The following is a 14,099-nucleotide window of genomic DNA, read 5'->3' as shown; positions in this document are numbered from 1 at the left end:
ACTTCAAAGGGGAGGTGGTGGTGGGTGGAGGGGTGGGAAGAGATTAACTTGTTAACGAAAAAACCATTGAAACCTGTAAAGAATTTTAGTGAGTTTATTTGAGCCAAACTGTCGACATATGCCGGGAAGCAGAACCTCAATGAATTGAGATTATGCTCCGAAGAATGGTGGGTTACATCTGTATTTATGCATTGCCATCAAAGGAGGGACATAGGTGGGCTACATGAAATTCATTGGATAAAGTCAAATGGTGGGAAACCCCTGGGATTGGACAAAAGTAAAATGATGGACACATACTTAGGTGGGTACAGGAACAGTTAACATGATAATGAAGGAATTTGAGGCATCTGTCCTGGCGCCTACCACATTTGGTTGTGCCCCAGGGGCTCCGGCAAAAGAAGGAAGTTACAAGTTACCCAGACATCTCACAGATATGTTATCTCAGAGGCAAAAAGGCAAATGGGCTCAGTAAAGAAGATCCAAGTTGATCTTTGTCAGGGAAGATATCAGCTTAGGAATGACTGCCCACTATAACCTGTTTGTAGTTAAATATTTAATTTTCAAACCATCCTTTGTGGTTATTCCAGGTCTCTGAGTTTGCAAGACTGCCACGCAGGCCTCCCCTGAGCTTGTCAGGTTAGCATGTGGCTCCTTTCGTCCACACATTCCCCTTTTGGTCATAAATCAATCCAAAGGATGCATTGATGACCAACCTTTTGGTTGGATAATGGAGTCCCACGGTGCTAGGAAGGCTCATTCCTAGGATGTCTCAGTGTCAGCATGTCTTGCTGAACAGGTGGACCACTGGGGATGGGGCAAGACCATAACCTTAGATGGCATTTAAGATCGAATTATATATTTTAAAAAGGCAGGTAAATGGGAGGCAGTCAAATCCTATATGTCCTTGTTAAAAAGTATTCTGGATCATTTCTAATTTTGAGCCACCATGATCCGAGTCTTTTTGCTGTTTGTCTTACGTTTTGCTTTTCTGCATCTAATATAACATTTACATATCAAGAACAAAAGTAACAATAGTAAACCAATAACACTGATTAGGAACAGAAAATGTCTAATACTAGACAAGGAAAATTCTAAGGGGAACAAGCATCACAGCTAACCAAAAAACCCTTTACATGTATTATCATAATCTTTTATTAAGCTAATTATGCTTTCCTCCTTCATCCACCGTCATTTGTACTTTATGATATGTTTGGCCGGATGAATTAAGACTCTATTATTTCATCATCTAGAAGTTCTAATTTTTTTCTTCTGGCCAATTAGTTTCCATAGAAATGACTTCATGGGGAGGATTAAGTTCAATTTCCCAATACATTGGTTTTTCAGTATCAATATTATCATAGGTTTTATGAACCTCAGGCAAAGTTATTTTGCCTATAATTTCAGTATTACACCATATTCTAGTATTATTTAAAGTAAACTTGGTGTTATTACAGTAAAAATCACTTATTATAACAGAAGAGTTTTTTAACCCTTCCCAGCAAAAACGCCCCTTTCCCATATACCATATGTTGTTATTCATGGGGGTAGATACAATAAGCCAGGACTGGGTGAATTCAGTATTCCATATGGATTGAGGGCATAACCATTCACTTTTCCAATTTTCACAGACAGTGAGATGGGTTCACATTGTTTATTATTTTAAATATGGCCCATCTACTTCCCATTGGAAGTATTCTAGTATTATTGAGGATGGTCCTTACACCAGCCAGTTGAACTACTGGGAATTTTAAGCTTAGGATTTAACTCGCACCTGGGCTTTTAAAAACACAATATTGTAGATCACATTTCCCATTTAAATTTTCCAAATTCCTGGGGAACCATATGAGTCCCATAAGTGTCTGGCCTGGGCTTTTGCAGCCATTATAGTTGGCCATTGTTTCATAGCCACTTCAGATTCCTTGCATTAGCATAGACAACAGGCCCAGTTGAATTAGGGCACAAGCATGTTCCCATTGTTGGGTTTGGGCATGAGTTTTTAGTCTGTCGAGCCTGTTCTATCCATTAAACTAAGGCTTTATTATCTTTCCATGCTGCTTCCCACTGTTTTTCCTTCTTCCAGAAACAGCATTCCCTCTATATGACCTATTTGAGATAAAAATCTTTTTCTAATGAATGACATTCTTCATTAGCTACATACAAGTTCAACTTGTCCCGGATACCAAGGCCAGCCCCTACTGCTCCAAGTATTCCCCTTTTGCTTCTTTTAGGGGGACCAATGTTGTTGGATTCACCAGGAATGTTGTTGCCATTGGGTAGTTATGGCTTGGGAGCAGTTAGGATATACTGAGTGGATCCAAAAATGTTGAGTTTCCCATGCCATAGTTAAATAGGTGAAGGGGACTCCCAAATGAGCTAGAGTTTGAGTATTCATAGGGCTTCCCATAAGCGTCCAGGACGCAAGGATGGTGGGGTAGTTACAGACATATCTACCCACCAAGTAATGCCAATAATTTCTGAAATAGGGACCCATTGATTTCTTTCTTGCTTCACAGACATCCAGCCACAAGAACATGGCTGGTGAGTCTGAGGACAAGATATGCTATGACAGATAGCACAGGCTGCTGCAAGCCTTTGGCCATCATATCCAGGTGTTTTTCTTAGTTATTCATCACCCATCTCTATAGCCATACAATATTCATCCAGATTACATCCATATACAATTCTACCAGTGGAATTATCAGGGAGATATTCTTGGAGGTATTTGCCTAAGGTGGGTCCTTTATAATATATAGAGCCAGAAAACAACAACAACAACAACCAAAGCTTATATTGATAGCAGAAGACCAATGTGTGGCTAACAAGGCATTAATTTCACTATCATACCTGATAACCAGAACATCATTGTGTAGTAGGTAGGAAAGGTTAGCAGGTATCTAAGTTAAATTTTTCATATCTAATAAAGAAAGAGGTCTAGGGAGGTAGATATTGTTTCCACTAGGGAACCATAAGGATAATAATAATATGAAAATCATTTTATGTACATTCAATCAGTATCAATCAGATGATATGAAAACAAGCTATCAGTTTGTGAGTATACAGGCCTTGTTGACGTCATCTTGGGATAGCTGTCTGCCTCTGTGGTCAGCGACTTCTCGTCCTTGAAAAGTCTGTGGTCTCCGCTGCAGACGGAGATGGTGTCAGAGATGGGAGTAGATGTCCATTCACAGTCAGATGCCTTTTTTAAATGAGAAATGTGAATCCATGAGCTAACTCCTTTAAGCTTAGCTGCACATGGGTTAGTTAGTAATACCTGGTAAGGTCCCCTCCAATGAGGTTGGAGAGTTTTTTATTTGGTGTCTTTTCGAAGACAGCAAATCTCCTGGTTGTAAGCCATGATCTTTGAAACCTTCGTCTCCCGGGAGCGCACTGTGAAATGAATCTGTTACCAATTTGTTAGTTCCTATAATGCAGAATGTCTGCTCTTTACTTTTCCCTATATTCAGGAAACAAGAGATTTAAGAGTCAACAATATTTTAAATAGAATCATAAGAATAATTATCTTCAATTCATTTAGTCCCATAGTTGTTTTTGTTTATTTATTCCTTGAAGTTCTATAAATCTTCATCCAGTTCAAAATATGACCTGCTTAGAAGCCTGCAAGTTAAGAGTAAATCTGAGTCCTTTTCATGGATTTTTCTAGACATATATACCTACAAATGCATCAGAATAAAGCTGTCCACAAATGACAAAAATTTAAAAGTGGCATGGTTATAGATTTGATAAAAACTTTGCTTTTCTATAAAATATAACATTCCAAGACAACAACTTCTTGGTAAGTAATAATCCCTGTAAAATGACATAGAGAATAATATAAAATTTGTATACCTTTAGATTCAATTATAATTTCAACATGTAAAGAATAATATGTAAGAGTTTAAAATGAGGCACATGGCTTATTGCAAGCAGTGTATTGAGCATTGAAAATAATACATAAACTCCCAATATGTGAAACGCAAATACCCAGAGTATCACTGGCAGACGCCCCCACAGGGAATCATGACGCTTGGCTTGCCAGTGTCCCTGACTGGACACATGCTACCCTCCTAAAGTTTCCTGTTTGAACTTAGCTCTGAGAATCTTTGCAAGTTTCTTTCTGAAGCAGAGTGCCTTAACAACGCACGTGACCTGTCTGTCCTTGCTCTTGATTGGAGCTCAGGCACATGGTCTTTCCCGATTGGCTAATTCAAAGGGAGGGGTTGGCCCTTGCTCTTTCAAGGGGAGCAGCAAGCCATGCGGCCAACATGGCGGCTGCCAAGTCACAGTCCAAAATGGAGGCTGTCTAAACTATTCTTTGACAGAGAAGATGATTTGTTTATTCTCAAAACAAATAAGGAAAGAGCAAACCAAATCCCTAAAAGATAGACAGCCACAATTATATTTTCAGACAAACAGACAGAAATCTCACTAGCTGTTTCTGGAGGCTGAACCCTGAGAGGGAGAGCAAGAAGAGCCCCCAAGATTAATAAGAATTCTTGGCAGCTGCTGGGACGTTCTTGCAATCTCTCTCACGCTTTCAACCCCACCACACACAACTAGGCTTCCCCAAAGCGGGAGTTGCCTCTTCTTTCAACAAATTAAACAACAACAAAGAGACACAAAAACATCAACACTCTTATACAGGCGCGCAGAAAACACACTAAGAATTTACACCAGAGAATGTCTAGCATTAAAATTACCAAAGCAGTGTCTTTTGTCCCCGGTTCGGGAACTGCCTCTCTCTAGAATTTCAGTACATTCCCAAAGGACTATTCAAAAATGGCTGTAGACATTTGTTAACTTCAAAATAGTTCTGAAACAGTCTCTGAAAATCTTTTTTATTAATTTCCATCTTATTGGAAGAAAATTTTTTCTTAGAAGCTTCTAGTTTCCAAATCAAGATACGCTTCCCATATACTCATTCACTTTAATTTCAGAGCCGGCATTTTTTTTTTTCTGCATGCAAAATATTAACATAGGTACCCCAAACAAACTGCATTTTTTTTCTTTCTTTTTTCTGGCCATTCCTCAGTTAATATTTTCTAGTTAAATTTTCTCATTTCTGTTAAGTACTTGCAAGTAAAGGCTTCTTATCAGGAGTATTAAATGAGGGCTGGGGTCTTGGGAGCTTCTAGCCTTGGAGGCACAATTTCCCATGTTAATTTTTTTTTATTTTTGGATATCTGTAGTCTGAGCAAACTTTAGATATGTTATGTAGTAGGTCAAATGTGGCCTCAGTTTCTCTCCCGGCTGTCTAAAACCACAAAAAAGTTTTGGGGCCCGGGCAGACCAAACCTTATGGTGGCCCCCTAGAAAAGCCATTTAGCAGTTGTGTCGGAACTTCCAGATGGGGCTCCTGCATTTCTGACACTTCCACAAAATTCTTAGTCACCTAAGAACACCTCAGAATCGGACTATTCTTTAAAAATAAAGAAAATGTTGCCCCTTTATCTTCGGAGCTGAATGAGTTCAGCTCATTTATACGGCGAAAGTTACTTTTGCTCAGACTCTCAGCAATTCCAATTGAAAAGCCAAAATCAAAACCAGCCACCCATTTTTTTTCCTCCAGTCCTGCCTTAGCCTGGGTTCTGCCAACCCTTAACCTGGGGTTCTGTCAACCCTGGTTCCACCTCGAGGATTTTAAAACAGCTCAAATAAAGTCAGACCCTCTACCAAAGCAAGGGAAGGTCCTGGATCCAAGAGACGACTCACCCACGTTCACCCAATGGGCGGAGAACCGGTGGGCTTCAACGGGCCCTTTGCTGGATCCTAGCTCCAAGTCCAAGTCCATAGGATGATCCTGGGTGAGTTTTCTTTGGAATCCTGCCACGACTACGCCAAGTAATGTTAACGAAAAAACCATTGAAACCTGTAAAGAATTTTAGTGAGTTTATTTGAGCCAAACTGTCGACATATGCCGGGAAGCAGAACCTCAATGAATTGAGATTATGCTCCGAAGAATGGTGGGTTACATCTGTATTTATGCATTGCCATCAAAGGAGGGACATAGGTGGGCTACATGAAATTCATTGGATAAAGTCAAATGGTGGGAAACCCCTGGGATTGGACAAAAGTAAAATGATGGACACATACTTAGGTGGGTACAGGAACAGTTAACATGATAATGAAGGAATTTGAGGCATCTGTCCTGGCGCCCACCCCATTTGGTTGTGCCCCAGGGGCTCCGGCAAAAGAAGGAAGTTACAAGTTACCCAGACATCTCACAGATATGTTATCTCAGAGGCAAAAAGGCAAATGGGCTCAGTAAAGAAGATCCAAGTTGATCTTTGTCAGGGAAGATATCAGCTTAGGAATGACTGCCCACTATAACCTGTTTGTAGTTAAATATTTAATTTTCAAACCATCCTTTGTGGTTATTCCAGGTCTCTGAGTTTGCAAGACTGCCACGCAGGCCTCCCCTGAGCTTGTCAGGTTAGCATGTGGCTCCTTTCGTCCACAAACTAAAGAACTTGTATGCATATATGCATAACTCATGGACACAGATAATAGGGTGGTGAAGGCCTGGGAGGGGCAGGTGCAGGGTGGAGGGGGGTCAGTGGGAAAAAAAGACTCCACAAAGGGGACAGCTGTAATACTTTCAAAATTAAATAAATAAATACATACATACATAAATGACAAGTGCTGGCAAGAATGTGGAGAAAAGGGAACCCTCATGCACTGCTGGTGGGAATGCAGACTGGTACAGCCACTGAGGAAACTATTATGGAGTTTCCTCAAAAAATTAAATATGAAACTGCCATTTGACCCAGTGACCCCACTTCTGGGAACATATCCGAAGAAACACAAAATACTAATTCAAAAGAATATATGCACCCCTGTGTTCACAGCAGTGCTATTTACAATGGCCAAGATTTGGGAGCAGCCCAAGTGCCCACCGACAGATGAGTGAATAAAAAAGCAGTGGCATATAAACACAACGAAATGTTTCCCGGCCACAGAAAGAATGAAAACTCACCATTTGCCAACCACGTGGATGGACCTGGAGGGTATAATGCCAGGTGAAATAAGTCAGCCAGAGAAAGACAGATGCTATGTGATCTCACTGAGACGTAGAATGTAAAGAGCAAAAACCCCACACGTAAGCAAGGTGGAAACAGAGTATGGCTGTGGCCACAAAGGTCAGACTGAGGGTGTGGGGGCTGCGTAATAAAGGTGAGGGGCTGGGGCTGGTGGAGGTGAGCAGAGGAGCGGGAAATGGGGACATCTGTTAAGTGTCAATAATAAAAACAAAGTTAAAGTGTAAAAAACATAAAAAGAAGGTACAATGTTAAAAAAAAAAAAAGGTTACAAATAGATGGGCCCAGGGAATGTGTCCGTACCCTGTAATGCCCGTGAAGGTGCGGGGGCACTTGCACACCAAGGGAGCCGTGGGAGGTGCCTGGCTGTCTAACCGGCACGCTGTGCACCTGGGCCGGATACAAGAGAAAGGGAACGTAAACTGTGACTGAGAATCCAGAGAAAGGGCCAAGCTCTGCTTCTGTTGCATCGCAAATCATCGGGCTGGACAAGATGCCTGATGAGCCAACTCGTTAGGAGTCGTCTTCATTGCGCGCAGGTTCAGAGCAGATTACCTCTGTCACGTTCTGAACACCCAAAGGAGGAAGCATTCTCTCTTTTTTAAAAAAAATATATTCCATTGATTTTTTACAGAGAGGAAGGGAAAGGGATAGAGAACCAGAAACATCGAGGAGAGAGAAACATCGACCAGCTGATGTGCCCGCAACCAAGGTACATGCCCTTGACCGGAATCGAACCCGGGACCCAACCCCCCACTCCCCCCACCCCCCACCCCCCACCCGCCCCCCACCCCCAGTCCGCAGACTGACGCTCTATCCACTGAGCCAAACCGGCTTCGGCAGCATTCTCCTTTTATATCTTTTAGGTCCTTGTGTAAGTTATTTTTACAGACAATTTGTAACCTTGAGTACATATCATATCTCACAAACACCTGTAACCTTGAGTACATATCATATTTATACCGACACCTGGCATGGGAGTATTATCAGTATCAGCCTATCAGCCCTTTACGTAGGCTGGCTAGCTTGCAAGGTCAGACAGTTAGGTTTGTGTTTTCTATTACTTAAGCTAAGAAACAAAGTTATTTTTCAGAATAAGAGACCATCTAAAAATGGCAGAGTTGACCTACAGAGTAAGAGACTGTCTAAGATAACGAGTAGTTCAAACAGCAGTTTTCCCAAGGCGGGCCGCTGTGCTCCCCTCCTGCGGCCGCCCGGTCACGCGAGTTTCTCCTCGCAGTGGGCTCCACTCCCCAGGCAGGTGCTGGCCATGCTCGCCCTGCGCACAGTGGCGTGTGCGGAGACTGGGCTGCTAACCTCAGGAAGAGCCCCAGACCCGAGACCCAGCTCCGCGATAACGCTCTGGAGTGTTACAAGGTGTGAGTATTTCGTATAACTGCAGGAGTGAATCTACAGCTACCTAAAAATTTAAAATTTAATCCAAAAAATCGGGAGGTCAGGACAATGAGCATTAGCCATTTCCAAAGAGTTCTTTTTTTTTTAATTTCTTTATTGATTAAGGTATCACATATTTGTCCTCGTCCCCCCATTCCCATCCCACACCCCTCCCCACACATGCCCCCACCCCCCTGTTGTCCTTAACCGCTGGTTAGGCTCATATGCATGCACACAAGTCCTTTGGTTGATCTCCCCCTTTACCCCCACCCTTCCCTACCCTCCCCCAAAGAGTTCTTAGAAGTGAGAGAGAGGGAAGACCGGCTGCTCCCGGAGAGCACAGGGAGCAGGGGGCCGGCCCAGGGCCCACTACAGGCCGCTCTCACCGGCCGGCGCAGGAGAGGCCGCCCCACCTGGGTTCTTGCCAGGGTCATAGGGACAAATTCAAACGAGCCCCTGCTTTGTGATGAGGACAACTCACTAAAGCAGGGAAGGCAGCCGGGCAGCAGGGCCCAGAGCCAGGGGCTGGCCGCCCTCGGGGGAAGGGGTGCCGCGGGGCCCACCCTCCTGCCTCCAGGTCTCCGAGGCCCTCCGGGGCACAGCAGCTCCCGGTCCCTCTGCGCCTGGTGTGATCCTCCCAGCACCATGCGCGGCACCGGAGTTTCATGTTGGGGAGCCTTGAGACTGAGGGCTTCTCTGCTTAGGGAGTAAAAAATGTAAAACTGCCCCCCCCCCCCCGCCTTCTTTCCGCATTCCCTCCCTTAGGGAGGCTTTTAACGTGCTCTCCAGGGTCCTGGCCGGAGGAGAAGGGCTTGTTAGTTACCAGCTGGCTGTGGGCGGTCCACACCGCGTGGCCGTGATTGATTCTCTTGCCGCGGCTTCCCTGTTCCTCCCGCGCCGAGATCGCCTAGCTCCCCGCTCCCCTGTGACAGCCGGGAAGGGAGGCTGGTTAAGCGTCTGCACCCGCACGACAGTAGTTCGAGAGCCCAAACCGACCCAGGCTGGGCGCTGGGAAGCTGGGGACGAGGCTCCCGGGTCTGGAAGGCAGACCTGCGCGGAGCAGGCAGGAGGGAGCAGGCACGGCCGCCTTTTGGGGTTCCCAGTGGGAGAGCTGGAGGCCGCGCGGACCGATCCCAGGCGCAGGCGCAGTGGTGGGAGGCGCCCCCCTCCGGAGGGGCCTCCCCGGGAAACGGGGCTCTGAGCGGAGCGGTGAGGTCGGAGGTGCCAGAAGCCAGCAGGCGGGAGGCTGGGCGAGGGGCGCCGGACGCAGCCTCCGCTCTCTCCGCTCCTCCAAGGCTCCGCCTCCCCTCCGCCCCGGCCCGGGGGGGCCCCGGCCCCGGCAGGGCGGCACGGGCGCCCACTTACGCAGCAGATAGTAAGGGCGTGGGACCGAGAATCAGATGAATCGGTGCCCTCGCAGTAAACGTCCTTCTCCGTGTCTGTCTATCGGGCATTCACACCCGCAGGGAACACGAGGGCCGGGGCCCAGGAAGGAGGAGGAGCCGGAGGAAGGAGGTCCCGGGACCCCGGACGGGGCTCGCGGCCTTGGGGTGACGCCACGGGGAGGAGGGCAGGTTTGGAGAAAGGAGCGCGGTGCGAGCGGGAGAGCCCGAGCCGAGGCCGGAGACGCGGGGCACCGCCGAGATCGGGGGCTTCCCCGCCGCGGGGCGCCTTCCTCCGGGAGCAGCCCCCGCTTCTCCCGCCCGCACAGCCGTTTGCTCGCACGATTCTCTGTGCTTTCCTGAATGAGTCTGAGAAAACATGGTCTCCTTCTTTATTTTGGGTTCAACGAATATTTTCATATTTGTCGTGGGTAGATCCACTATTTTAATCACGAAGGCGCGCTCTCTGCGATGGCGGGGTGGACCCGGGGCCTCCGAGACCTTCCGCCCCCCGCGCCCCCCGGGCCCCCCGCGCCCCCCGCGCCCCCCGCGCCCCCCGCGCGCCCCGCGCCCCCCGCGTCCCCCGCGCCCCGCTTGCAGCTCTCTTCAGGTAAGGAGGAATGGCCTTGTCATTTATGCTTTTTATTCACTAGATATTAAATATTTTTAAATAAACACCATGACAAACACTTTGAGGAATCCAGAGATATATTTGAACACGTCTTGGAAAGGCTTACCAGCTTATGAGGAGAAAGACAAGGAAACAATTACAAATCAGTGAACAGGGGCTGCCGCTCCACCCAAAGCTGCACTGGACTCGGTGGACGGCGCACGCCCAGAGCCGAGCTGCTGCCCAGATCCTCCCTCGGTCGGCACAGCGCCCTCCCTAGGCCTTCCTGGCTGGTGCCCCGCGATCCATGCAAAAATAAACAGAATTGTGCACTAGTTCGGGAAATCGGGAAAGGAAGCCATTGTCGCAGGATTGGAGCATTTGGCTGATATACTTTTGTCTAAGGGCTGCCATCAGCCTCCCTGGTGGTCTAGTGGTTAGGATTCGGCGCTCTCACCGCCGCGGCCCGGGTTCGATTCCCGGTCAGGGAAGTCCCTTTTTGCTCCGGCGCACTCCTTCCAGGCTGAAGAAAACCTATGAAGAGGAAGCTCTACATTGCATAGTTGCCCTTTAATATTCATATGAAGCTTATTTTACTTAGAAATTTTGTGACAGTTTTGGTATTTTAAGTGCAAAATGACAAAGGATGCACTTTTCAATAAGTTCTAGAATTTTGTTAATAAGTGTTTTTAAAATGTAACTCAATTGGATAATTCACTGAGCGGGAAACTTTGGAGACAGTTGATTAACTTTAGGAGTTGTTTGCTATTAGCATAACACGTTGAAAAGATAGTTATTGAGGTGAAAGAAGAAGTTGGGAAGTCATTTACAGATGTCTCAGCTTCTGTGCGTGTTTCCGACCCGGAGCTGCTGGAGCTGCTGGAGGCCACCCCCCCCCCCCCCCACCCCCGGTCCCATTCTGGGAGCGCCCCGAAATGCCGACACGGAACTTCCTCCGGGACCGAGGCGGTCCCGGGGTTTCCCAAGGCCAGGAACAGGAGAAGGCCGAGGATCTCAGCAGAACCGCGAAGCCGCGCGCGAGAGGAGCACCGGGCTGCGCCGGGCTGAAGGCCGCGGCTGCGGGAGGCGGGCGGCCTCCGCCGGGGCTCCGACAGCGCTGGGCATGGAGCTTTGCTGCTCGGCGTGTCTAATGGCAGCACGGACACACTGCAGGTTCTTCCCTTCTCATTTCTTCTGGAAGTTCGATGCACAGATGACCTTTCCCAACTTCTAAACAAAGGCCGGCTGACCCTGACCTACTGCACCGAGAGATGGCGTGTGGTGTTTTTGTGGTCATGTTAAATGAAGCAGAACTTTCTCTAACTGATTGCACATTCCCTGCTCTCCCCACGCCCACCCCCATATATATTCATAAATTCCAAAACCTCTTAGAGCTGGGACACTCCTTTTGCCATTTTGCCAGCACTCTCCTTGAGTGAATAAACTCTGACACGTACGTAAGGTCAATTTGGCTGAGAAATTCTGTGTGGACAGCAGCATACAGCAGTACAGTTTGTCCACTTCCTATGTATTCGGAGGCTCTTCCTTGTCTTTCTGCCTAATGTTTCCCAGGAAGTCACCCAGGCCTGATGGCAATCACTTCCTGTCACCACCCTCTTCATGACGTCATAGTTCGTCTCCTCGGTAAGTCGCAAGAACCCTTTGCTTCCTTTCTTTTCACAGCTCTGTTTTCATGAAGTTCTCGGGGTGGGACCCCTAAATGTGCTCAATGTTTTTTGTTTATTTGTTTCTTTTTTAAACTTTCCATATAAAGCTAATGAGACAGGGACTCTTCTTTGAAACCAATGTGATTTTCCTTCTTCTGTTATGAGCTATTATTCATTCTCCTTGGAGAGAAAAAAAGTTCTAATCTGTATTTTAGCACAATAGGTTCTGTTCACCCACTTGTCAACTCAGAGAACAAATGGCAAAAATATGACAAAACCAAAAGCCATCTTAAGGCGAAAGGAAGAAGGAAGAATGTGAATGGGTGAGGCCAACAGTCCATCCTGAGCACGGAGGCCGGTGTGGGCTTGCGTGACCCGGGTACACTAGTCCCTGTGGAAGGTGAAAAACTGGCAGGACACAGCCATATCTCTTAACACTCCAAACCCAGCTTGCTCATCTGTTAAAAGGAGTAAACACATTTATTGCATAAAATTACTACAAGGAATAAGTAAAATAACGCACAAAAGGGCTCCGCCATACTATTATGCGAATCCATGTGCTTTTGCCATTATCGTCATCATTATTACTCTCGTGGTACTTACGTTGAATGGAGGAGACAGGTATAAGCAAGTTTTGTATTGTTAGAAAGATTAATCTGTTAAAATGGAGTGTGGAAAAAGCATAGGGGAGGGAGAGAGAGAGAGAGAGAGAGAGAGAGAGAGAGAGAGAGAGAGAGAGAGAGATATCACAAGGCAGGGTGGAGAATTTGAAGTGGATTTGAAAAATGAGCAAGGTTTCTGAGGGGGGACAGATGGAGACCTGCATTCCAGGACAGGGACCAGGCCAGCACAGCTCAGGACTGTGGAAGCACCTGTATGCACACTCAGGACTTAGAATTTGAAATTCTTTGAAACTTGGGAACTCTCTGCTACTGATGGATGGCACAAGTTTTCAATGTTGAGCTTTCTGGCCGTACGCAGTAAAGCTGGGACTGGAATTCCATGTATATTCCAATGCCAGTTGCAGACATCCTAAAGATACATGCTTCCCAGAAAAACTCTGAAGTCTGTGGGCCCTGGGGAGCTGGTTTTATTATTTATTTTTTTTAAAATATGTTTTTATTGATTTCAGAGAGGGAGGAAGAGAGAAACATCAATGAGGAGAGAGAATCATCGATCCAGCTCAACTGCCTTCTGGAAACCCTGTACTGGGGATCAAGCCCACAACCTGGGTATGTGCCCTGACCAGGAATTGAACTGTGACCTCCTGGTTCATAGGTTGATGCTCAACCACTGAGCCACACGGGCTGGGCTTAAATGCTTAGAATCAGACTAATCTCTAAACAGAGGATCGTCAGAGTTCTCTGTTCAATTTCCAGGAAATCTGTGCGGGTGGTTGGGACTCTCACTCTCCTGCCCAGCTTCCCCAACAGGCGAACCAGGTGAGCAGAAGCTCTGCAGCCCGCCTGGCCTGGCTCGAGCAGAAGCAGCAGTAAGTGTCTGAGTAGGAGTAGGCCTGGACGGAGGCGCGCCGGCCAGGAAGGGGGATGCGTTTGTGCTGTTTACTAGTAAATCCTGCTCTGACTGTGCGGCCTGAGGAAACGGTCAGAGAGTGGCATCTGCAGGTGAAGTGTGGGAGCCACCATCTCAGGCAGAAACTGCAGTTTTAACCTTAACATTAACCTGCTGTTTGGCTTCTGTACTCATTTTCTTGCTAAAACAATAGAAAAGTTATTTTGATTTTCTGAACTTATGTCTGCTATCCCAATCGGTTGAATACTCCATTGATGGTGGTTTGAATGTCCCATTGATTGTGATCTCACTGGTTACTGAAGCACATTCTTCTGGGAACCAGGACAGCTCAATTACCCTAAATTGCCCTGGTGGTCCCAGATAATGTGTTTCTGCTGATTCAGTGATCTGTAGACCCAAAACTATACTTTAGATAACTAACTTGCTCAATTTCGCTTCTGTAACTGCTTTGTGCAAACAGGTTCCTCATTCCAGACCC

At 46.6% G+C, this 14,099-nt stretch overlaps 1 long non-coding RNA gene across 1 annotated transcript; it reads left to right on the top strand.

Annotated features, from left to right (window-relative positions):
- Positions 1 to 11,959: 11,959 nt before the first annotated feature.
- Positions 11,960 to 13,723, top strand: LOC307104902. The gene is made up of 3 exons (XR_013813949.1): positions 11,960 to 12,065; positions 13,221 to 13,320; positions 13,468 to 13,723. It is a non-coding gene; the product is annotated as an uncharacterized lncRNA (long non-coding RNA).
- The last annotated feature ends 376 nt before the right edge of the window (positions 13,724 to 14,099 follow it).

This window comes from Cnephaeus nilssonii (assembly GCF_951640355.1).
Source record: "Cnephaeus nilssonii genome assembly, chromosome: 9".
Classification (NCBI taxonomy): domain Eukaryota; kingdom Metazoa; phylum Chordata; class Mammalia; order Chiroptera; family Vespertilionidae; genus Cnephaeus; species Cnephaeus nilssonii.
Note: the sequence above shows the minus strand (reverse complement) of the source record. Positions and strands in the feature narration are given on the sequence as shown.